This window comes from Bufo gargarizans, chromosome 1 (genome assembly GCF_014858855.1).
Source record: "Bufo gargarizans isolate SCDJY-AF-19 chromosome 1, ASM1485885v1, whole genome shotgun sequence".
In the NCBI taxonomy this organism is placed as follows: Eukaryota; Metazoa; Chordata; class Amphibia; order Anura; family Bufonidae; genus Bufo; species Bufo gargarizans.
Window position 1 is genome coordinate 481,620,844 of NC_058080.1, and position 25,704 is coordinate 481,646,547.

Sequence of the window (25,704 nt, forward strand, 5' to 3'; positions counted from 1 at the left end):
AACCTCTCCTGTATTCGCTCCAGTGTTAAATACTGTGGACTTGAGGATCTGTGGACCTTTGCTTTTACTAACCTCTTATTTTGGACTAACATAGAGAAGAACTAAGAAAGTGTCTCTGGACAGGACCTTGTGTGTTATTTTTTATTTTTTTAATTTTTTTTTCGATACCAGGAGCTCCAATAATAACACTTTAATAGGATTTGTTCCCCTCTATCCTCACCGTTTTAATTAATATTTTAATTAATATTTTGTTTTTTTTGATTGGTTAACCTCTCTCTTTTCCTGTTTTTCTTATTTTTTTTTATTATTTATTATATATCCCCCCCCCCCCCCCTTCTCCCTTCCTTTTTTTTTTTTTTTTTTTTTCTCTCTACCTTTTCCCTCTGGGAATCAGCCCGTATATACGGGCCTGCTTGGTCGGACTAACTGTTTGGACTAAATTGTTGTTAAGATATTAACATTGATATTGTATTATAGTTCCAAATAGTGTCGATACGTTGGTATTAAGAGAATTTGTAAGAGCTGGGGGAAAATATCTGGAATTAATTGAGACAGCTGTGAGAAAGGGAAGGGGCTAGAGGTGTAGAGGAGGGAGGGAGGGGAAGAGAGAGAAGGGAGGGGGAGGGGAGAGAGGGGAAAAGGGAAAATAACATCAAAAGTATAAGATGCCCCCAAAGAAGAAAGAGGAACAACGTGCTCCTGGTGGGGTTAGTAGTAGGAGATCAATTCCAGGGTTAGAGACCAGGCAAAAACAGCATAGTTTAAGTAAATATTTGACGCCAAATTCCCCTGTCTCTACCCCTTTACAGAAAGAAAAGACTGGACATACAGAGGCATATACCCTGACACAGGAGAATGGGATCACTGGTATAACGGGGGATTTAGGAACCCCCGAAGTAGTTCCAGAGATAGATATCAAAATGATGAAAGACATATTTCAGACTGTGTCCAGGACTGAAAATATAGTGGGGAGTATAGTGACACAGATTGGGGCGGTACAGACGGATGTTAGCATAATACGAGGAGATATGGAGAAATTAAGAGAGCGACTACACGAGTTGGAAAAAAGGATTTCCCTCTTGGAATATTCGGTAGATAAATTAAAGAGAGAGGTTGTAAGTTTAAAAGAGACAAATATCAAAATGGAACAAAAATTTATAAATCAAGAAGATAGATCAAGGAGAGCAAACATAAGATGTGTAGGGATTCCAGAACGGGAAGAAGGGAATAATAGTGTAGAATTTATGGAGCGGTGGATAAAAGAGAACTGTAAGGAGGGAGTTCTTTCCCCCACTTTTGCAATTGAAAGAGCACACAGGGTTCCAGTGAAAAAGAGGGTCCCAGGGGATTATCCCAGACATATGGTGGTGAAATGTGTACTATCTAGGGACCGGGACACAATATTGTCGGACGCCAGAGTTTCTGATAAATACCAGATTCATGGGGTAAAAATAAGACTATTTCCAGATTACTCTGCAGACACTAATATACGCAGGAAAGAGTTTATTAGTGTAAAGAGGAGATTAAGGGAGGTGGGTTTGAAATACAGTTTACTCTTTCTGGCAAAGTTAAGGGTGGAGTATAAAGGAAAGGTCGAATTTTTTCAGACACCTATTGATGCAAATGAATGGTTGGATACAATCGGCAGTTATGGGGGCTGGGGGTGTGAGGGGGGGGGGTCGGGGAGCCATAATGCTGAGTTATGGAGCTGCCCTATCTGCTGACCAGCAGAGGGGGAGCTACTCAGGAAGGGGGGGGTATTTCGGAGAGGGGAGAGAGAGGGTTTTTTTTTTCCTTTGTTTTTGTTGTTGTTGTTCTCTTCCCCCTCTGCTAGATGCTTAGGTTTGTCTCGTTGAACGTGAGAGGTTTGCGGGAAAGGATTAAGAGATATGCTGTCTTTGAGTGGATTAGGAGGTTTTTGCCGGCCATCGTCTGCCTCCAAGAGACACACTTAGTTAAAGATTCCCTCATATGGATGGAGAAGGGATGGAGTGTGGAAGGGTATCATTCAGTATATACTACCTATTCTAGAGGGGTTTCAATTTTGGTACATAAAAAGATTAAATTTGAGTGTGTTAAATATGAGGCGGACGACTATGGCAGGTACCTCTTTGTACACTGTAAAGTGGAGGGGGTTGGGATGGTGATTGCAAACGTATATATTCCTCCGCCATACAATTCAGATGTGTTGTACGAGTTGCATAGATTTATGTTGAATAAACAGGAATGTATAATGATTGCGACAGGGGACTATAATGCTGTAATGGATCCACTCAGAGACAGGGCGTCTGGCGGAGGGGGAAGAGTGCAAAATGTAGATTTTTGTAAAACGGTCCTGGAGTTTAATTGGATTGATGTCTGGCGATACTTAAATCCAGAGGAAATAATGTACTCCTGTTATTCCAAAACACACCAGACGTGGTCAAGAATAGACATGGTTCTAGGAAATAAAAATTTAATGACCCAAAATAAGATAATGATAAAGTACTTCCCGATGGTTTTGTCCGATCATAGTGCTCTTATAACGGATTTGGATTTGAACAAGAGGCACAATCTGCCTCTGTTCAAGTTCAACCCTCACTGGTTAATGTATATTTTAGATAAAGAGAGTATAGGATTGGATTTAAAAAATTTTTTTTTAGAAAATATCGGCTCTGATAAAAGATCTATAGTATGGGACACGGCCAAGGCATACCTGAGAGGGTGTCTGTTTAAAAAGGTGAATTGTTTTAGGAAAACTATTAAAGAAAAGGGTAAATTTTTGGAAAAGAATTTAGATGAGGCTAGAGTTAGATGTATAAGGAATCCAACCGGAAATAATAAGAAGAAATGGGAGCAAGAACAAGAAAACTTAAAAACATACTATATGGACAAAACAAGGAAGGAATTGCTATTTCAGGGGTTTCAGTTGGCATCGGAGGGAGAAAAGGTTGGAAAAATTCTTGCAGGTATAGTGAAAAACCAGAAAGGGAAAGCATGGATAGGGGCTGTTAAGGATAATAAAGGTGAAATAGTAAGTTCACCTGAGGGAATAAAAAAGGTCTTCGTTGATTATTTTGAGGAATTGTATAAGTCTAGGGTACAATATAACAAAAAAGACCTGGATAATTACTTAGATCAGATTCCTATTCCCGAGATATCTAAAATACAAAAATAATTCCTGGATAAAGAAATTTCTAATTTAGAGATAGAGGAGGTTCTGGGTCAGGTGAAACCACTAAAATCACCAGGGTACGATTTTAGTGGTGTTTCACAGGTGTTAATACCGGAATTAAGTGCGACATTGTGTGAGGCCCAAAAAATGGGTGAGTTACCAGAGTCAATGAGTGAAGCAATAATAACTTTGATCCCAAAAAAAGATAAAGACCAATTAGATCCCGGCTCATATAGGCCAATATCTCTGTTGAATACGGATGTAAAGATATTAGCAAAGGTTCTGACTAGTAGGCTCTCTAAGGTGATTAAAGGTATAATCCATGAAGATCAGACAGGATTTATACGGGGGAGGACAATATATTCAAATATTAGAAGGCTGTACCTCAATATTGAAGCTAATAAAACAGAAGTTGGCGAAAAAGCTATACTCACTCGATGCACAAAAGGCTTTTGATTGCATCGAGTGGGAGTATTTATGGGCAGTGTTAAAAAGGGTTGGTCTAGGGGAGGGATTTATAAGATGGATTCAACTCATATATTCCAAGCCTAGGTCCAGGGTGATGGTGGACGGGAGCTTGTCCCTGCCTTTTGCCCTTCATAGGGGCACCAGGCAGGGATGCCCTCTCTCTCCACTATTATTCGCCATTGCAATTGAACCTTTGGCATGCTTGATAAGAAATAATAAGGAGTATATCGGTTTTCAGTATAAGGATGGAAAGGAAAAATTAATAATGTATGCCGATGATATTTTATTATTTTTGCACAATACGGGAGATTAATTTAATAGAGCTATAGATATAATAGATAAGTTTGGATTTTATTCGGGATTAAATATAAACTGGGAGAAATCCCATATGATGTTATTAGGTAAGGGGCCACCACAGAATTTTGCAAAGGTGCACGTACTTGAACAACACGAGAGTTTTATATATTTAGGCATACAGATCTCAACAAATATTCAAGATTATGAGAAATTAAATGTACTTCCTTTAATAAAAGAACTTAGAACTAAAATACATATCTGGAAAAAATTGCCATTATCAATTCAGGGTCGGGTGAATTTAATAAAAATGATTTTCCTCCCCAAAATTATATATGTTTTGCAAAATTCCCCAATGTGGTTGCCCAGAAATTTTGTGGGGTTACTAGATACTTTAATGGGGGATTTTATTTGGAAAGGTAATACTCCTAGGTTTAAGAGACAGGTCCTTCAACTCCCAGTAAGAGATGGCGGTTTAGCAGTTCCAAATTGGATTTTTTATTATTTGATAACACAATATACTCAGATAAGCGGAACTTTAAAAGGAACGGTGGGGAGGGATGAGTTAATGAAGATGGGGTGGATAGGGGAAATAAACTATTTAGAGGTTTTGGAGTCAGGAACACTAGGGAAAGATAATACAGAAAATAAGTTAATGAATTTAATGGGAAACACATGGGTGGAACTAAAAAAAATTATGGATATTAAGGGCTTTTTGAATTACACACCTATTTGGAAAAATATAAACCTAAAGGAAGTGCAAAAGATTAAATCTTATATAGATTGGGGAAAAAAGGGGGTCAAATATTTAGTGCAATTATTTGAGGAAGATATATTGAAGGACTTCGCCACCTTGGTAACAGAGTTCGGGATCCCTCAAAAGGATAGTTTTAAATATCTCCAGTTAAAAAACGCGGTTAAGATACCAGCTAATTCAAATAAATATAGAAAAGAACAATCAAATAGAATACATAGATTTACTAATGGAGAGGAAAAAAAGGGACTGACAAAAAAAAAAGTATGGAATTTTGATGGAGGCAAAAAAAGAAAGGATCATAATATCAGCTAGAGGAAATTGGGAAAAGGATCTTTTATCTTTTTCGGAAGATAAGTGGGTTGATGCCCTTAGAAGTTATGTCGGGGTCTCAGAAAGGGCTTCACATAAAATTTCGCAATTTTTTATTCTCCATAGGTTACATCGATCTCCCTGGTTGTTAAAGAAAATCGGGGTTAGAACCTCGGATAAGTGCCCAAAATGTAGGGCTGAGAGGGCGGATCTTATACACTGTTTTTGGAGATGCCCAAAATTGATTAGATATTGGAAGGAGATTGTAGAGACTATAGCATTATTTTTGGGTATCCAAGTTCCGGAGGATCCGGTGGTCTGTATACTGGGGGCTACCGCACATATTAGGTTAAATAGAGAGTTACAGTCGGTTTTGAATAAGGTATTGTTTCAGGCTAGACTGTTGATACTTTGAAAATGGATACATAAAGATCCCCCCACAGTAAGACAGTGGCAGGAAGCTGTACACGATTTGATTAGATTAGAACAGGGCATGGAGAGATCGAGGGATAGACAGGAAAAATTGGATAAAATCTGGAAAAATGGTTGAACCAGGGCCAAGTTGTTTGATATATTTTTATTTTTTTTTCTCCCCCTCTCTCTCTCTCTCTCTCTCTTCAGTGGGGTGGGTGGTATTTGGGTAAAAATGATATAGGTAAATGTTTAAACAAATGTAAAATGTTTTGTAATATGGACCCTTTGGACGGTCCATATTTGTATTTGTATCTGCTTTTTGTATATTGGAAAAGATAAATAAATAAAAAAAAAACAAAAAATAAAAAACAGCCCCATAGAAATGAATGGGTCAGGATTCAGTGCGGGTGCAATGCGTTCAACTCACGCATCGCACCCGCGCGGAATACTCGCCCGTGTGAAAGGGGCCCTAAGCTTGACCCCACAGGTGCTTCATATGATTTTTTTTTTTATGCCATATGGAATGAAAAATTGCATATTATTTAAATTGTATTCTGTTTTAGCCTCAACTGTTTCATTTTCACAAGTATTTTCACAAATAGGAGAAAAAGGACCCCAAACTTTGTAACATAAATTTTCCTCAGTACAACAATACCACGATTTGGTCATAAACTGCTGTTTGGGTACACTGCAGGGCTCAGAAGAGAAAGCGCACCATGTGCATTTGAGGCCTGGTTTGGTGATTTATACAGCATTGTCCAACAAATGCAGAGGCTCTGAAGTGAAATAAAAAAAACCCTAAGAAGTGACTCCATTTAACTTACAGCAGATAGTGCAATGTGAAAATTTCAATATTTCCACCAATATGCCATTTTAGAGTGTGCCAGTGTGAAAAGTAAGCCCCCCCCCCCCAATATTATTTTGTATTTCCTCAAGAGCATTTTGAGGCCCAATGTGGAGATTTACACAGCTTGTGCTGACAACTGTAGAGTATCTGGGGGGAAATAATATTTGGAACCCCCGAGAACTGACCCTATTTTGGAAATGGTGGAGTGAGCATTTTGACACCACAGGTATTTTGCAAACATTAATGACCCTTGGACCGTGCAAACAGAAAATTACACGTTTTCCACAGACATAGCATTTCAATGCCCAATATGTTGCGCCCAGCTCATGCAATCTGAGACTCACACAACACCCCTTAAATTGCTAGGTAAATTCTACTGGGTACAGAAATGCCATAAATGTGGATGTAAGCTGTTGTATGGGTACGTGGCAAGGTTCAGGAGAGAAGGAGTTTCATCTGGCTTTTGGAGCACAGATTTGGCTGGGATGCTTTTTAGGTGCTACATCACTTTTGCAGAGACCCTGCAGTACCCATACTGTGGAAACCTGCAATACTTGACACCATTTTGAAAATTTTTCCCTTTAAGGTGTCAGAGAGCGGAGTTATCATTTTGACACAACAGGTATTTTACAGAAATGAATGAGCAGGGGACCGTGCAATATAAAAATTGCAGATTTTTCACAGATGTGGCATTTATACAAAATATTTATAATTTTCAATAAAGATGTTCATAAAATAAAATGTGGACATAAACTGCTGTTTGGGTACACTGCAGGGTTCAGAAGAGAAAGAGCACATTATGGCTTTTGCAGCGCAGATTTTGGTGGATTGGTTTACATTTTCTGACAACCATGTGCTTTTTATTTTTCTCTTGATGGAGGGCTTATGTTTGGATTAGTTGTCATTTTCATTGGTTCTATGTTGGGGTACATACGACTTTTTGATTACTTTTTATTTAGCTTTTTTAGAAGCAGAATGAAGAAAAAACAGCAATTCCACCATTGATTTTTGGGGTTTTGTTTTTATGGCGTACACTGTGCGGGAAAAATTACCTGTTAATATAATTCTGCTGGTCAATGCAATTACAGAGATACCAATTTTGTATATATTTTTTTTACCATTCTTTACATAATAAAAGTATTTTTGATAAGTATCATGTTTTTGTGTCGTCATTTTCTGACAGCCATCCTTTAATTTGATTTTCTGGCAATAAAGGCTTGTTTTTTGTGGCATGATTTGACATTTTCATTGGCACCATTATGGGTACATACAACTTTTCATTCACTTGATATGATGCTTATTGGGAGGCGAAGTAACAAAAAAAATGGCTGTTCTTGCATCTTTTATTTTTATGGTATTCACCTGACTGAGTATATCATAAGATTTTTTTCATGGAGAGGGTCGTTACAGATTTAACTATATAAATAAAAATAATTTTTTAATTTTTTTTTCAATAATAAATGGCTTGGGGGAAGGGGCTTTTTTAACAATTGAAAAAAAAAATTTCACTAGAGAAATTCAACTTCTGATGTTTGTCTACCATTCCATTTAATTCAAGTGACACGGGCCCCAGCTTGTATGATTGTTGGGGGCCCCAGTGGTCGGATGCCCAACAATTAGACATTTATCCCTTATTCAGTGGATAGGGAACACGTTTTTGTAATCAAACAACCCCTTTAATTAAGAAATAGAAAGTATAGGAGAGAGGAATGATACAATTGTCATAAGTATTCGGCTGTCTCCGGCAGTCCTTAGAGAATGAGCGGAGGGGCAGGGTGTATGCTCGGCCAGCAGCTCCATCAGTGAGGGAACATGGTGCCCCCGTTCTTGAGATCAGTGGGGATCCCAGCAGTCAGAACCCCACTGATCAGTTAGCTATCCCCTGTCTTGACGATAAGGGATGACTTTCGATAACTTTAACTTCGCACAATCACTTTAAATGTATACAATGTAATCTTTACCCAATGTAACATGAAGACAAGCAAATTTATTAAAAATGATACTTGCACTGCCACATGTATTCTAAGGTAGCATCAGTGACATATATAGATAAATAAGGATTTATACCAACAAAGACAGTAGTTGCTCGGCAAAAAGAGGACATGACCTTTAAGAGCAGATTAGTGTTTCAGTGTGGCATTACTGAGGTGTTTTTTGTTTCATTTCATCCAGACTTCTGCTATTTGAGGAAAATGTTTGAATATCAAAAAATCCCCATTTCTTAGCACTGTTGCTATGAAATTATCTTGAAATAAAACATCTAGCTGAGATCCAGTTGCCTAAGCTTGCTTATTAGACATTTGCTGTGCTGTGAAGAGCAGATCTTTTGAATTTGTATGCATATGTAGGCTTTTTTAAAGATACATAGCACCAAATGTAATTGGGTATGATAAGTTCATGTTGCTAACCAGAAGAAAAATATAATCAAGAAAAGTGCCTGTTGAACTGTATAATGTAAAAATAGTTTCCATGACGACAGTGACATACATGCTTTTCAGCCGAGATCTCATGGCGTTGTTAATTATAACCTTACTTCCTTTTACAGCAGGTAAATTACCTTGGTATAGCATGCTGGTAGAGTAGACATTCACTATGTCCACTGAAAATAATTTCAGATTATTTCAATGGACAGAAGTTGCAAAGATCAACCTTTCTGCACAAGGTAGAAAAACTAGTAAAATACAGAATAAAGTCTTTATACATAGCTGAAGAGATACAGGTACGTAATTAAGATATACACATACTACCTCAATACTGTGTATAATTATTATAGGATATATATTCAGGGCAAGTCAGGGTCTCTTACAGATAGTAATGACTGGTACATTCCTTTCCATCGAAGGATGTTGTGATCTGCATGCCGGAGACATGCAGCGATGGCCGTGGAGGGATCCGGAAGAACACAAACATCTGGGACCAGGTAAGTATTCTCTGTATGAGGGACCTGGGCATTGTGGGTGGGTCTTTCAAAAATACTCTACATTTTTCAAAACAGCACCTGAATACTTTTGTAATTGCAAATACACTGAACAAAAATATAAACGCAACACTTTTGGTTTTGCTCCCATTTTGCATGAGCTGAACTCAGGGAGCTGAAACATTTTCTAATCAGCACCTTGATATGCCACACCTGTGAGGTGGGATGGATTATCTCGGCAAAGGAGAAGTGCTCACTAACACAGATTTAGACAGATTTGTGAACAGTATTTGAGAGTAATGGGTCTTTTGTGTATGTAGAAAATGTTTCAGCTCATGTAAAATGGGAGCAAAACCAAAAGTGTTGTGTTTATATTTTTGCTCAGTGTAATTAAAAATGTAGTATAGCTAATAAAACATAGCTGTACAACATCACCTATTGCTTGCTCATTTTCTAATTTCTTTGTCATGCTTACTGTGCCATACACAGCAGCACGCACCAGAGGAGGCTCCCAGGTAAGCCGTTCACCAGCCTTATCCAGCATATACCAGTGGCAGTATTACACTATACTCACCACCAGTGTCTCGTTCTCTCCGGCTGCCAGCCACTAGTTTTTTCTTCCTTTTTCTAGTTTATCACATATATACATTCACATATTTTATACTTTTTTTCCTGCAGCCATGTGGCCATTCTTGCTTTTGGTGCCCCCAAGGTAAACCTCTTATTTCCCTCTGTCCTGTATACTTTTACACCACAATGTATAGACCGGTCCAGTAAACAACCAATGGTATACTCCACTACATATTGCCACACTATATGACACCAAGCACCATACTAGGGACATCAGGATGTTCCTTTGCATATCATGGTCCAGCACTGGGACTTCCTTTTATGCAATTTATATGTACCTATATGATAACGTTGTTCATTTAGTACACACTGAAGTACGCAAATTTTATGCTAGTAGAATTTATTAGACATTACTGGGTCTATGAGTGGCCTTTTACGCGTAATATGTAACATGTGATATCAAACATTCATTGATTTTCTTTTCTTCTAATCGATTGATCTATTTTAGTTTAATTTGCATTTGCATTTTATTCTTCTCTAAAAGGCTACTTTCACACTTGCGCTAGGTGCGGATCTGTCCGGTATCTGCACAGACGGGTCCGCACCTATAAATGCAAACAATGGTATCCGTGCAGTGCGGATCCGTCTGCATAACATCTTTTTCAGTTTATTCTAACACAGAGGCGTTCCCATGGTGATGGGGACGCTTCAAATTAGAATATACTAAGAACTGTGTACATAACTGCCCCCTGCTGCCTGGCACCACACGATCTCTTACAGGGGGCTGTGATCCACACAATTAACCCCTCAGGTGTCACACCTGAGGGGTTAATTGTGCGGATCTCAGCCCCCTGATCGGGTGCTGCCAGGCAGCAGGGGCCAGACCCCCCTCCTTCCCCAGTATTAAAAGCATTGGTGGCCAGTGCGGCCCCCCTCCCTCCCCAGTATTAAAAGCATTGATGGCCAGTGCAGCCCCCCCCTCCCTCCCTCCCCAGTATTAAAAGCATTGGTGGCCAGTGCGGCCCCCCCTCCCTCCCCAGTATTAAAAGCATTGGTGGCTAGTGCGCCCCCCCCCCTCCTTCTCCAGTATTAATAGCATTGGTGGCAGTGGCCACAGGCTAACAACTCCCCTGCCCCCCATCATTGGTGGCAGAGGAGCGGCATTTCCACACTACTGCAATCCTGGCTGCCATGGTTACTTAGCTTATACTTACCTGCGCTGTCAGTGGCCGGCCGACGCACCTCCTACTGGTAAGTGACAGGTCTGTATGATGCGCCGCATCTGAGCCAAGATAGGTCTTACTGCCTAGTTTGAAGTCGCAGATAGAGGCGCAACTAACTGTTGCGTCACCATCTGTGTCAGAAATACGCCTAATATAGGCGTATTTCAGAATAGTAAATGATCCCTTAAATCAGGGCTGGCCAACCTGAGGCTCTCCAGCTGTTGCAAAACTACAACTCCCAGCATGCCCAGATTGCCTACAGCTATCAGAATCCAGCATGGCAAGGTGGGAGTTGTAGTTTTACAACAGCTGGAGAGCCGCAGTTTGGCCATGCCTGCCCTAAATTTTTAAATACATTAAATTCCAAAATAATTCCGATCCAGGTGCTGGTTTGAAAAAAGTAGGAAATATAACAGAATTTCTACTAAACAAAATAAACTGAAAAAACTGTAGCCAAAACTGCAGCAAGGGAAATTATAAGTCCATCAAATGGCCAGAGGTGGAAAGCAACCCTGAAGTGTCTTGTGAAACTTCTTGGCTGCCTTGGCTGGAACACAAAGGGGATGTGGATGGTTGTCCACTATTACCTGAGGAGGATGGCTGTGACCAATGCCCATACTGACTTTGTTGAGGAGGAGGTGGGCATACAGGCCAAGTCCAGATAGAGATGTGCCGTGAGGATTTCCTTGAAAAAGAGACTGTGGTATGTTACGGGGCCTCAAACAGTAGTCCTGATTGTAATAGAGGGGTGTTGATTCCCCCCCCCCCCTCCAATACTGCGTGCGTGGTGCAGATGAGCCAGGTAGAAAAAGGGCCTCATCTTGCTGAATACGCCACATATTCACAGTGCGCAGTATGGGAGAGGGATCATGAGGTGGTACAAATGCCACCTGCATTAGCTGCTCCCCCCCCCCCCTGACACTGGATGTTTTCATAGGTGCAGGGGGAGAAGCAGCGGTGCGGGGACCTGGAGCGGTGCGGGAAGAAGGGTAAGTATATTCCGTGTGAGGGGCCCAGGCATATGGGAGAGCAGTTTATAGTTTCGGATAACCCCTTTAAACCTAGGCTGGTTATGAAAAAGGGGACCCTATGTCATAATTTTTTTTTTATTTGGGTTATAAAGAAGTGGGGCTCCACTTTTTCATAAGTTCTAGAGATAAATGAAGCAAACCTCCGTCTCTGTACAGCATTAAAATGCATGGGCACCGCGGGCATTTGGGGGTGTGGGTATTTGCTCTGGTAGTTAGGATTAGCGGGTGCAGCACAGAGGCAAAGTACGTTCTTGGTTCAAAACATCAGTGTTTATTCACACGTGAAAGCAAAACAAAAACGCAAGTTGCTTGGTGATCGTTCACACACATGAAAAGTTTATATACAAAATAGTCACCTTCTCTCCTGGGTGTTAAGTCCACAGGCAGGCATTAGGCGGCCTCTTCACCCTCACAGGGGTCTCAGCCCTCCAGCCTGGCTCAAGCCGCGGATCCCAACACAGCCCTCAGATCACAGCACAAACACCTCCTGAGCTCCACTGTCAGACAGAGGTAATCGCTGGTGCTCGCTGGTTTTATGCCTGGCAAAACCCGGCCAGGAACCTCGGTGACACGTACCTATCATCCACAATGATTCCTTCCACCTTCTTACAGGGGATATTTTAGATATTGGACAACCCCTTTAATAATTGATTTCCGAAGTTATTCACGAGACTTTAGTGATAACTCATTACACATCCGCACAGCCTATGCATTTTAATTCTGTACGGAGAAGCAGAAGCTTGCTTTGTTCATCTCTAAAACTTATAAAAAAAATAAAAAAATAAACAAATTACATAGAGTCCCCCCCCCCTTTTTCATAACCAGCTAAAGTTTAAACAACAGCTGGGGGCTGACATTATCAGGATGAGAAGGTCCATGGTTCTTGGCCCCTTCCCACCCTAAAAATACCAGCCCACAGCCGCCTCAAGACCAGAACCATCATATAAAATGGTTCCACCCCTGATGGCAACCCGGCTCTTCCTGGCACCCCTGAGGCTTTGGTTATCGGGGTAAAATGGAGGGGGGGTTTAATGTGTTCTGGGGTGGAAGAACACCACTGGCTGACAATAAGACCCAGTGATAGTTATAGAAGCGTCTGTTAGATACCTCCATTACTACCACTGCAATTAAATGGAAATAAATTAAACAACAATGAAAAAATCTTTATTTAAATAAACACGCCCCAACTACAGCCCTCTTTGACCATTTAATTCAATAAACTCCACATGACTCATTTATGTAGGTCAGCGAATCCGTCGTAGTCTGAAAGCAGATCTGTTAAAAAGAGATAACAATTTAACATTGGTTTTGAAAAATAGTAGTTATGGTCCCTCTGCCCCCTTCACAGTAGTTTTGGCTCCCTACTGTCCCTAAGCAGTAGTTTAGAACCCATACTGCCCCATAAACATTAGTTATGACTCTTAGCAGTAAAAATGTCCTACTTTTTGGCCCCCAACTATAATCATGGCCCCCATGGTGCCCATAATGTCCTCCATAGTGCCCCTAACTAAAATAATGTCCGGCACGGTGTATATAAAAAAAATATAGTGCCCCCAGCTTTAATAATGCCCCCATGTAGGCCTCCGGCTAAAATAATGTCCCCCATAGTGTGTGAATATTTTTTTTACCGCCCCTAGCTTTAATAATGCCCTCAATGTAGGGCCCCATCTTAAATAATGTCCCCCATAGTGTATGATTTTTTTTTTTAACACCCCCAGCTTTATAATGTCCCCCATGGTTTAAATAATGCCCCCATAGTGTCCCTCAGCCAAAAAAACAAACAAAAAAAACTCACCTTATCCACTTGCTCACGCTGCAGCAGTCTTTTCTCTCTTCACAGAATGGGACCTGCCAAAGGTGCATGATGACATCACTGCGCTTTCTCACGTGGTTAAGTCACCATGCATATCGCAGGTCTTTCGGCAGGTCCTGCTTAATGAAGAGAGAAGAGACTGCCGCACCTCGAGCAAGTGGATGAGTTGAGTTTTTTTTTTAACCCCTAAATGGCCTGGGTAGTGTGCCTGTTTTTAATGGCCGTTAGACGGGTGCACTCCTGTCAATCGGCCGTTAAAAATTGATTTCTAACCTATTGATTTCAATGGGTCTGTCTGACGGGGAAATGGCCAAAAATAGGACATGTTCTATTTTTTGACGGACGCTATTCATTTGCCATTAAAAGAACAGCCATGTGAATATCCCCATAGACTTTCATTTGTGCTAAAAATGGCCGTGTGACGGCCGTTACTTAGACGGCCGTTACTTAGACGGACGTCACACGGCCATTATTCAATGTTGTGTGCATAAGACCTTAGGGAGAAATAGGAATCACATCCTAAAATATGCATACTTACCTTTCTAAATAGAATGCATATTAAACAATATATAGGAAAGGGGAGCCCTTGCCTCATACCCCCATAACGCAATTTAAAAAAATGGCCCTAACACAATTCTGAAAAAGTAAACCGTCATAATATATTGGCTTGGTTTCCCAGACCAGACCTGAGACATATAACTTTATTTAACAATGGGAATGTGATATAGGTACCCAATTCTCGTCCAAAGATATCTCACACCTTATTTCACTCGCCCCAAGAATATCAAGGTGAGTAAAACTACAGGAAAACTCCTATAAAATAATCACAAGATGGTATTATACACCTCAAAAATTTACCCGGAGTGTGACCCCACATGCTGGAGATGTCAAAATACAACAGGTATCTTCTTACATATATGGTGGCAATGTCCCGGTATCACTGCTTATTGGTGACAAATATGTACAACACTTTCAACCATAAGCAAAACATGTATCTCACCCACTGAGAGAGGCTGTCTGCTAGGTTTACTAGGAGATATCAAATGTAATAGACAAATGATGTCATTGCTCTTTCTTTTGTTGGCCGCTGCCAGAGTTTTGATAGCTTCTAAATGGAAATCTACAGAAGCATCAACTCACTCGCAATGGCTGATAAAATGTGATGATATATAGAATGGAACAAATAGCTGGATGGGAATCCAAAAGGACAGATTGGTTTGAAGCAGTCTAGTCACCCTGGAAAAGGTTCAGAAACTTCTCCTAATAACTCCTCTCGATCATAAGTAATATATTAGAAATCAGCATTGATAGACCTCCAAACCCTCCCCTTCCTTCCCTCCCCTGCCTCTCCCCCATTTTACAGTTTTTGTTTATATTACTGGAATTCTTGGCACCTTAAAATGCTGTATGTATTTCATTCATATATTGGCTACCTATTATATTACCTGTACTGTAATGTATTGGAAATTGTCTAATAAACAGTTAAACTCGAAAAAATAAATAAAAAAAAAAGGTGACAGACCCCTACCACTTTCCTTTGTCTTCAGGTACATACACATTTATTTCTTGTAGGGTCTTATTATGTTTTTATAAATACTCTTAATATTTTTCTCTGTGCTCTATTCCAGTTAGCAAATAAGCAATACTGAATATAATTTTAACCCAGCAGCACATGTGACCCCCTTGTAATGGAAGGTTACAAACAAGGAACGGAGCACGTCATAGACAGTGGGGGATCGAAGGTGCTGAAACCGAATGGTGGAAATCAGGCATGTATTAGTGTTGTTCGAGCACCATAGTGCTCAGGGCGAACACATCGGGATTCTCAGGTGCTCTACCGAGCACCCAAGTATAATGAAAGTCAATGGGAGAACCCGAGCATTAAACCAGGCACACCCTGCTCTGAAGAGGGGAGGGTGCGTGGTTCATAGGAAAAGGTCAGAAATTGATGGAAACACCACCGAAATGGTCCGGGAACAACATGGGGAGGATGCATCTTGGACTCCCAGGTCGCTGCTGGGAACGATGTTGTCCGAGTAGTACGACACTGACAATAATACGCACAAAACCAAAGATAAAATCGATTTTAGATGAAAAATTGTTAGGAAACAATCTTTCCTGTGTATTTACTTGTATATACACTCACCTAAAGAATTATTAGGAACACCATACTAATACGGTGTTGGACCCCCTTTTGCCTTCAGAACTGCCTTAATTCTACGTGGCATTGATTCAACAAGGTGCTGATAACATTCTTTAGAAATGTTGGCCCATATTGATAGGATAGCATCTTGCAGTTGATGGAGATTTGAGGGATGCACAGAGGGCATGAAGCTCCCGTTCCACCACATCCCAAAGATGCTCTATTGGGTTGAGATCTGGTGACTGTGGGGGCCATTTTAGTACAGTGAACTCATTGTCATGTTCAAGAAACCATTTTTCCAGTCTTCAACAGTCCAATTTTGGTGAGCTTGTGCAAATTGTAGCCTCTTTTTCCTATTTGTAGTGGAGATGAGTGGTACCCGGTGGGGTCTTCTGCTGTTGTAGCCCATCCGCCTCAAAGTTGTGCGTGTTGTGGCTTCACAAATGCTTTGCTGTATACCTCGGTTGTAACGAGGTATTTCACTCAACCTTGCTCTTCTATCAGTTTGAATCAGTTGGCCCATTCTCCTCTGACCTCTAGCATCAACAAGGCATTTTCGCCCACAGGACTGCCGCATACTGGATGTTTTTCCCTTTTCACACCATTCTTTGTAAACCCTAGAAGTGGTTGTGCATGGAAATCCCAGTAACTGAGCAGATTGTTAAATACTCAGACCGGCCCGTCTGGCACCAACAACCATGCCACGCTCAAAATTGCTTAATCACCTTTCTTTCCCATTCTGACATTCAGTTTGGAGTTCAGGAGATTGTCTTGACCAGGACCACAACCCTACATGCATTGAGGCAACTGCCATGTGATTGGTTGACTAGATAATCTCATTAATGAGAAATAGAAAAGGTGTTCCTAATAATTCTTTAGGTGAGTGTAAAGTGCAAGAGCTGGCAAAAATTACAAGGAAGAGGCATTCCGATACAACCTGTATATCACATAAAGGAGGGCCTCATTCACATTGTGGTACAACTTATACACTCATAAAGCCTATGCACTAAGTGAAAGGGCTGCCAAAAATTACAAGGAACCGGCACTACAATACACCCTTTGTTACACATAAAGGAGGGCATCATACACAGACTCTAAAAAATTATATGCGAGGGCCTGCTGGTGAGCTGACCCTGTAAAACATTATTAGTGTTGATCACGAATATTCGAATTGTGAATTTTAATGGCGAATATCGGCATTTTGAGAATTCGTGAATATTTAGAATATCGCAAAATATATTCGTAATCACGAATATGCATTTTTTTCTAAATAACAGTTTATGCAAATTTTTTATGCGATTTTTGTGCGAATTTGTATGCTAATTTTCACAATCAAGAAAATAATGCCTGGATTCGCCCAAATATTCGCAAAATATCGCAAATTCAAATATTGTCCCTGACACTCATCACTAAACATTTATATGCGATGACCTGCTGGTGAGCTGACACTGTAAAACATTATATGCAAAGGGCATATATGTGAGGGCATTATATGTGATGAATAAGCATGTGTTGATATGATGGAAGAGGAGAAGGAGGATGAGAAAAGGAAGATTCAACCATATACCCTTGGTTGTGGTGGAAGGGTTGCATGGGAATACAGTGTATTCAGTACATTACAAGCAACACATTTAAAGTGCCTTTATTTTCATCAGCTTTCCTCTGGTGAGGTCGAGAAGTCATGGTCAATCCAGGCCTTGTTCATTTTATAGGAGTCAACCTGTCAGCATTTTCAGTTGACAGGCGGATACGCTTATCTGTTATAATGCCACCAGCAGCACTAAATACCCGCTAAGACAAAACGCTGGTGGCAGGGCAGGCCAGCACCTCCAAGGCGTAGAGCTCCAGTTTGTGCCACATGTCCAGCTTGGACACCCAGTAGTTGTAAGGCACTGAGAGATCATTGAGGACGCTGACACGGTATGCTGTGTACTCCTTCACCATTTTTAAAAATGTTTCTCTCCTTGTGACACTAGGCCGCGCATCAGTGTGAGGGCGCTGGCGGGGTGTCATGAAACTGTCCCAGGCGCCCTGCCTCTGTTGGAACTGCTGTGTGTTCCCCTTGTCTCCCCTCCTCGGTTGGCCAAGGAACTACGGACTCTGCCGCTAGCAATGTCAGATGGAAATTTTTGGAGCAATTTTTCAACAACGATCTTCTGGTATTGCACCGTTTTGCTCGTGCTCTCCATCAGAGGAATGAGAGATAAGAAGTAGTGTTGAGCGCGAATATTCGAATTGCAATTTTTTTTCTCAAATATCGCAATTTCGAGATTTCGCGAATATTTAGAATATCGTTCTATATATTCGCGAATTCTAATATTCGTTTTTTTTTTATTATTATTATATTTTTTTCTTTCCCACTTCTCTAAAGTTGTTCTTACCTGTCCTTTGGATTCCTGGCTTCCTGGCTGCTCCAGTCAGTGGCGTTTTCAACTTACTGCTATATTCCATATTAGCTAAATTACAATCTAATCTATATGTGTATTTTACGAAATTTCGCAAATTGCGATGCGAGTAATATATGGAATATAGCTGTGCTAAGTTAGCACTGCTATATTCCATACTAGGCTAGAATATGGAATATAGCAGTGCTAAGTTGAAATCTTCATGCGATTATTTCGTGTTATATTACTCGCATCGCAATTTCGACTTTTGCAAATGTTCTTAATATTGCTCTAACTTCGTCTTTTAGAATATTACGAATATTCTAAAAGACGAAGTTAGAGCAATATTACGAAATTTCGTAAAATACACATAGATTGTATTTAAGCTAATATACTGCTATAGTAATATTTTTTAATAGTGAACATATTTTACAAAACTTAAGTTCAGAAGAGGCAAAAAAAATTAGAGGCAAAAAAAGGGATTATAGCACTATATTAGCTAAATTACAATCTATATGTGTATTTTACGAAATTTCGTAATATTGCTCTAACTTCGTCTTTTAGAATATTCGTAATATTCTAAGAGATGAAGTTAGAGCAAATCACGAAATTTCGTAAAATACACATATTAGCCTAGCCATAGTTAATTAGCATAGGAACGTTGCCTTATACTATCAAGATAAATAATCGCAATACGCGAAAAAAAAAATCGTATATTATTCGCGATAATTAGAATAATTATGAATATTCGATTTCGGCGAATATAACACGAATATTCATTCGAATATTCGCGAAATATCGCGAAATCGAATATGGCACCTCCCGCTCATCACTAATAAGAAGTTCTCTTTGTAGTGGTGGTCGAGAAGGGTGAACAACCAGTAATCTGTGTTGTCTAAAATGCGTATAACGCGCGGGTCGCGGGAAAGACAGACTAACATGAAATCAGCCATGTGTGCCAGAGTACCAACAGGCGAGACTTTGCTGTCGTCATCAGGAGGATCACTCTCAATCTCCTCATCCTCCTCTTCTGCCCGCCCACGCTGAACAGATGGAATTAAACTTCCATGGGTATTACCCTCTGTAGCAGAGGCAACCGTCTCCTGCTCCTCCTCCTCCTCTTCATCGTCCAATTCGCGCTGAGAAGACGAACTGAGGGTGGCCTGGCTATCACCCTGTGTAATGTCTTCCCCCATTTCCACCTCTTCAACATGCAAGCGTTGTCCTTAATTGTGAGCAGTGAGCGTTTGAGTATGCACAGAACTGGAATGATTACGCTGATAATAGCGTTATCGCCGCTCACCATCTGTGTTGATTCCTCAAAGTTTCTTAAAACCTCACAGAGGTCAAACATCCATGCCCACTCCTCGCTTGTGAATAGCAGAAACTGACTAGAAAGGCGACGACCATGTTGCAGCTGGTATTCCACTACTGCCCTCTGCTGCTCACAAAGCCGGGCCAACATGTGGAACGTGGAGTTTCAGCCCGTGCACCGCCGCACAACAGCCGGTGAGCTGGCAATTTCAAGCGCTGCTGAAGCTGTAAATGACTTGTGCCCACACGCAGCACACCTTCACCAGTAGGTCAGGAAAATTGGGGTAGGTTTTGAGAAACTGCTGAACTACAAGTTTGAATATGTGGGCTAGGCATGGGATGTGTCTGAGCTTGCCGAGCTCCAAAGCCGCCACCAAGTTACGGTCATTATCAGACACAACCATGCCTGGTTGTAGGTTGAGTGGCGAGAGCCACAGCTCAGTCTGGTCCCTTATACCCTGCCAGAACTCTGCGGCGGTGGGCTGTTTGTCACCTAAACATATTAGTTTAAGCACGGCCTGTTGCTGATTCCCCACTGCAGTGCTACACTGCTTCCAGCTACCGACTGATGACTGACTGGTGCTGCACGCAGATAAATCAGAGGTGGAAGTGGAGGAGGAGGCAGAGGAGGAGAAGTGGGGTTTGGAACCACTAACGTAGGTGCTGGCGGAAACCCTGATCGACGTAGGGCCCACAATCCTTGGTGTCGGTAGCACTTGTGCCATCCCAGGGTATGACTCGCTCCCGGCTTCCACAACATTCATCCAGTGTGGCGTCAGGGAAATGTAGCGTCCCTGGCCAAATGCACTTGTCCATGGTTAAGTGGACCTTCCCAGTAACTACGTTGGTCAGGGCACCTGTGATGTTACTGGAAACATGTTGGTGTAAGGCGGGCACGGCACACCTTGAAAAATAGTGGCGGCTGGGGACTGCATAATGCGGGACGGCTGCCGACATCAGGCTGTGGAAGGCCTTGGTGTCCACAAGCCTAAATGGCAACCTTTCCAGGGCCAGTAATTTGGAAAGCTGCGCGTTTAGTGCCATGGCCTATGGGTGGGTGCCCGAGTATTTTCGCTTGTGTTTAAAGGCCTGGGGTATGGACATCTGTACACTGCGCTGGGACATGAAAGTGGATGTGGTCGCTGATGGTGCTTGCGAAGGTCCAGGTGCAGGGCGGGAGGCATCCGGGCCTGCGCCTTTGACAGGGGAATGACCAGCATGTTACATAGTGGAAGAGGAGGCAGTGGTGGGACCCGCAGACACAGATTGTGGACCCAGGCGTTCGGCCCACTAATTGCGGTGCTTGGATGCCATGTGGCGCATCATGCTGGTGGTGGTGAGGTTGCTAGTTTTCACGCCCCGGCTCATTTTCGTGTGGCAGAGGTTGCAAACTACTATTCTTTTGTAGTCTGCACTTTCCTCAAAAAAGCGCCATACTGCGGAACATCAACCCCTTAGCAAGGGAGATTTCTGCAAGGGGGTGCCCCGTGGAACAGTTGCGGGCCTTTTTGGTGTGGCCCGCCTTCTCCCTTTTGCCACCCCACTGCCTCTTCCAGCCTGTTGCGGTGCTGCAGATCCCTCCCCCTCTGTACTGCTGTCATCAATCGGCCTTCCACCTTCCCAGGTTGGGTCAGTGACCTCATCGTCCACCACCTCCTCTTCCACTCTGATCATCCTCCTAATTTGCTGACCTAACCACAACCTCAGTGATTGACAACTGTGTCTCATCCTCTTCATCAACCTCTTGAGACAGTAATTGCGGTTGACTCATTGGCAACTGTGTCTCATCATTATCCACATCATTAAACACTAATTGCCGTTCCCCACCATCATGTTCTTGCGACTGTAAATGCTCAAGAGGTTGGGAATCAGGGCACAAGATCTCATGTCCCTCTTCAAGCGTGCTTGGCGAGAGGGCAAAATCAAGTAATAGTGATGAAAAGAGGTCATCGGAATATCCGAGTGTGGGATCACTTGTTTGGCCAGACTGTACATGGTGGGAGGAAGGAGGATCAGGGTGAGGATTGTGTTGACCAGACTCCTGGCTACTGAGACTGGACTTGGTGGAAGACAGGGTGGTGCTTAACTGACTGGAAGCATTATCTGCTGCAATCCAACCGACCACCTGGTTGCACTGGTCTGACTTCAAGAGTGGTGTCCTGCGCCGCCCTGCAAACTGGGACATGAAGCTAGGTATCGTGGAAGATTGTCTTGTGCTCTGGCAGTAGGCACAGTTTCTCCACGCCTGGGGCCACGGCCACTTTCCGTCTCTTACTGCTCTCCTTCTTCATCTTAAATGTGATATATGCTTGAAAGTATGTCACACGTACAGTAGTGTAGGATTTGGAAGTGTATGCGCAAAAAAATTTACAAAGGTATTTGTGATTAGGAAACGTTATACAGGACAGGTACCACAGGTAATGTCACTGTTCGCAGTGTCTACAGAAAAAGGTACACTGGATGTCACTGATATTTTAGGGATGCGCACAACTGGAGATGTGGCGCGGATAATTTAACTGTCCGCAGCGGACACCGTCTACGGAAAAAGTGCACTAGATGTCACTGATATTTTAGGGATGCGCACACTTTAATCAGGAGATGTGGCGCGGAAAATTTAACTGTCCGCAGCGGACATCGTCTACAGAAAAAGTGCACTGGATGTCACTGATATTTTAGGGATGCGCACACTTTACACAGGAGATGTGACGTGAATAATTAAACTGTCCGCAGCGGCCTATTGCACTGTATTTAGCGCAGGATCCGCTACAAACATATATTGCTGCTGTCACACACAATAGTCCTTACAAGGACTTTTTGGTCTCTGAAACGTTTTGGTACAAATAAAATATTCAATTACGCTCCCTACACTCTCTGTCCCTTCCTATGCTCAGCTCTCCCTGACTACAAATGAGCCGAACATGCGTCATCGGGTGCTATATAGCAACCGATGACGTGTTCCGGGCAGCCAGTCACTGTAATGCCAGTAGCCAACATGACTACTGGCATTACAGTGAGGGCAGTACTTACCTGCACGTTTATTGGCCAAGAAATTTGCGAGGAAGAGACTCGAGCATGGCGTTCGAGCACATGCGGTACTCGGCCTAGTACCGCCATGTGCCGAGCATAGAGATGTTTGAGCCGAAATTTAGACTCCAGACCTCTTAATAAATCTAAACCCCGGTTCTGACCCCAAAGTCAACTTTTAGACCCCTACCACCCACCACTCCTCATTCCTGAGTAAAATGCACTTTAGCTTCAGGCACTACCACACTGGGTCCTCACATTGTTTAGCCACTAATATACTTGGTGTAATGGACATTGGGTCTGGACCCACAGTGCAAATAACCAGTTTGACTTTAGGCTAAACCTAAGGGCATTGTCCTGCTTGTTCCCTGGTATTTACGCATTAACCCCTATACAGGGATCTTGACTTTCACACAGGGAACCAACCAGGCCGCTACCTACTGGAGTAGTCCTAGTGTAGTTGGCTGCTGATCCACGGAGGTCAGAGACACTGGTGCGAAGCACCAAGGACTCAGCCAAAAAGTGTATGAGGTGTAATACTTTTGATAAATGCAATGCAACCAGAAGGACGGTTCTCCCTCACAACAGGCAAACCCATCTGCTCCATTCTTTAAACAGGTTGCTATACTTACAGTACAAGTCCACAGTATTCACCTTGGCATGTGGAGATTCTCACAGTGGGCTAAACTGTTCATTGGTGTGCTCAGGCACCAGAGACAACTCAAAAACACAGGTACCATAGAGTCAATAAGTCCTGTTAAAACAAGTTATCTTTACTGGGCTTTCTCTGCACCTCCTTCTCTTGAATCTGTTCTTTCTGTAGATGTTCTGGCTCTATCTTGAGTGGTACCAGATCCATGATAAACTAAAGTGTAAGCAATACACATGAGGTTCCTTACCCTAGCCCTAGCTAGGCTAGACTAAACTAGACTAGAACTTTCCAACTCCTTTATTTATATAGAGGGTGATACCGGCTCCACCTAGTGGTGGTTCTGAATATGACCTGTTGTTACCATGTGCATACACAGTAAAGGCATACATTACACATAAATATATTGTTTGCAGTATAATGTAACACTGGAGCAGGATGCTGCACACACTGGATTTTAAAGTGTCATTTGGAGCAATTCGAGTCCCATTAATTAACACATTTGAGTTATTAGATGATATCACAAGGTTTGTCTTCACTTTGTGCCAGATAACCGGAGGCATGTATCATAATTTTCTCCAGTCACTAAAATGTAGGACACTTTCAGTTCACGAGTTACCTGTACAATTTGACTTCTTTTCTGTCCACATTACTACATTTTTGACAAATGCCTTTTTTGGGAATGGTGTAGCATGATAATAATTTAGGTTTTCTGTACTATAATTTATAGAAATCATTAGTCAGTCAACTGCTTTAAAGTAACAGAGGTTACCATGGTATTCAGTGAACTAAGCAGTAACACACATTTTAGAAGAAAAGCTGAAAAAATTGTGTTCATGCAAGTCTAAAACTTTAACCCCTTAATGCAAAACGAGATAACTGTATGTCTTTTGTAAGGGACTTATGAAGTGGACTCATGAGTATGCAGTGAGTGCCAGCTGTGTAATACAGCTAACACCTGGCTGCACTGACAGGGATTGGAGATGACTCAGATGCAGGTCATTTAACCCCTCTGATGATGCAGTCAATAGACTTGTAAAGGTTTCCAGGCTACCATAATAAAATGTCTGTTTATTCATGTCTGGGAATAAAAGAAATCATAGAGGATTGCATGCTCAAGTTCCCTAAGGGGACTAAAAATTACAGTAAATTTTTTTAAAAGATATATAAAATACAAAAATATCAAATATTCAAATAAACCAGTATTACATTAAAAAATAAACAGTAAAAAATAAACATAATTGGTGATGCCACACACACAAATTTACAAACTATTAAAATATAAATATTTTTATGTACAGTGAACACTGTAACAGAAAATAAAAATGATTCATTTTCTGTTTTTTTGTTACCTTGCCCCCCGAAAAACTGAATAGAAGGTGGTCCATATGTCATACGTATTCCAAAATGTTCCCAATAAAGACTGCAGTTGGTGCCACCCAAAAAAATAAGCCCTCATACAGCTTTCTAGATGAAAATATAAAAAAAAGTTATGGGTGTTGGAATATGGTAATGCAATGAAAAAAAAAATTCTAAGGCTTTTATTTTTTATAAAGTAGTAAAGAATAATATAAATTATTTAATTTTGCATTTAAACTGATCCATAGGGATCACCTGTATCCAATATAAAGATGAACAAATAGTCACTAATAAAGTCACTGATAAATGATATTTTCAGCCGAATCTACTTCTTCCTCATCCACACTACATACTCCTGTTCTAAAAAAAAAAGGGGGGCGTCGTGTGGGCGGAGAAGGGGACAGATTCTGCAGGCCCGTCTTATTTATCATTTTCTACTCCTGTTTTAGGCGGACAGACATTTTCTGGTCTCAACAGAGATGTTTGATTGGGTTCAAATCAGGGCTCAACTGGGCACTCAAGGACATTAACAAGCCTCTCCTGTGTTGTCTAAACAGGGTCTTGTTGGAAGAAGAACCTTCAGCCCAGCCTGAGTTCCAGAGCACTCTGAAATTATGTTTTCATTAAGATATGACTGTATTTTGCTCTATTTAGCTTTACCTAAACCTTGACCAGTCCCCCTGTTCCACCTTCTGAAAAATACCTTCATGATGCTGTCACCACTATGCTTCACTGTAGGGATGGCATTGGGCGGGTGATGAGCAGTGCCTGGTTTACACCAGATCTGATGCTTAGAATTAAGGCCAAAACTTTCAATCCTGGTTTCATCAGACCAGAAAATATTGTTTTTTCACATTCTGAGAGTGCTTTTTTTGCAAACTCTAGGTGGGCTTACGTTTGTGTTTTACTTAGGCTAGTTTCACACTAGCGTTCGGCTGTCCGCTCGTGAGCTCCGTTTGAAGGAGCTCACGAGCGGACCCGAACGCTTCCGTCCAGCCCTGATGCAGTCTGAATAGATGCGGATCCGCTCAGAC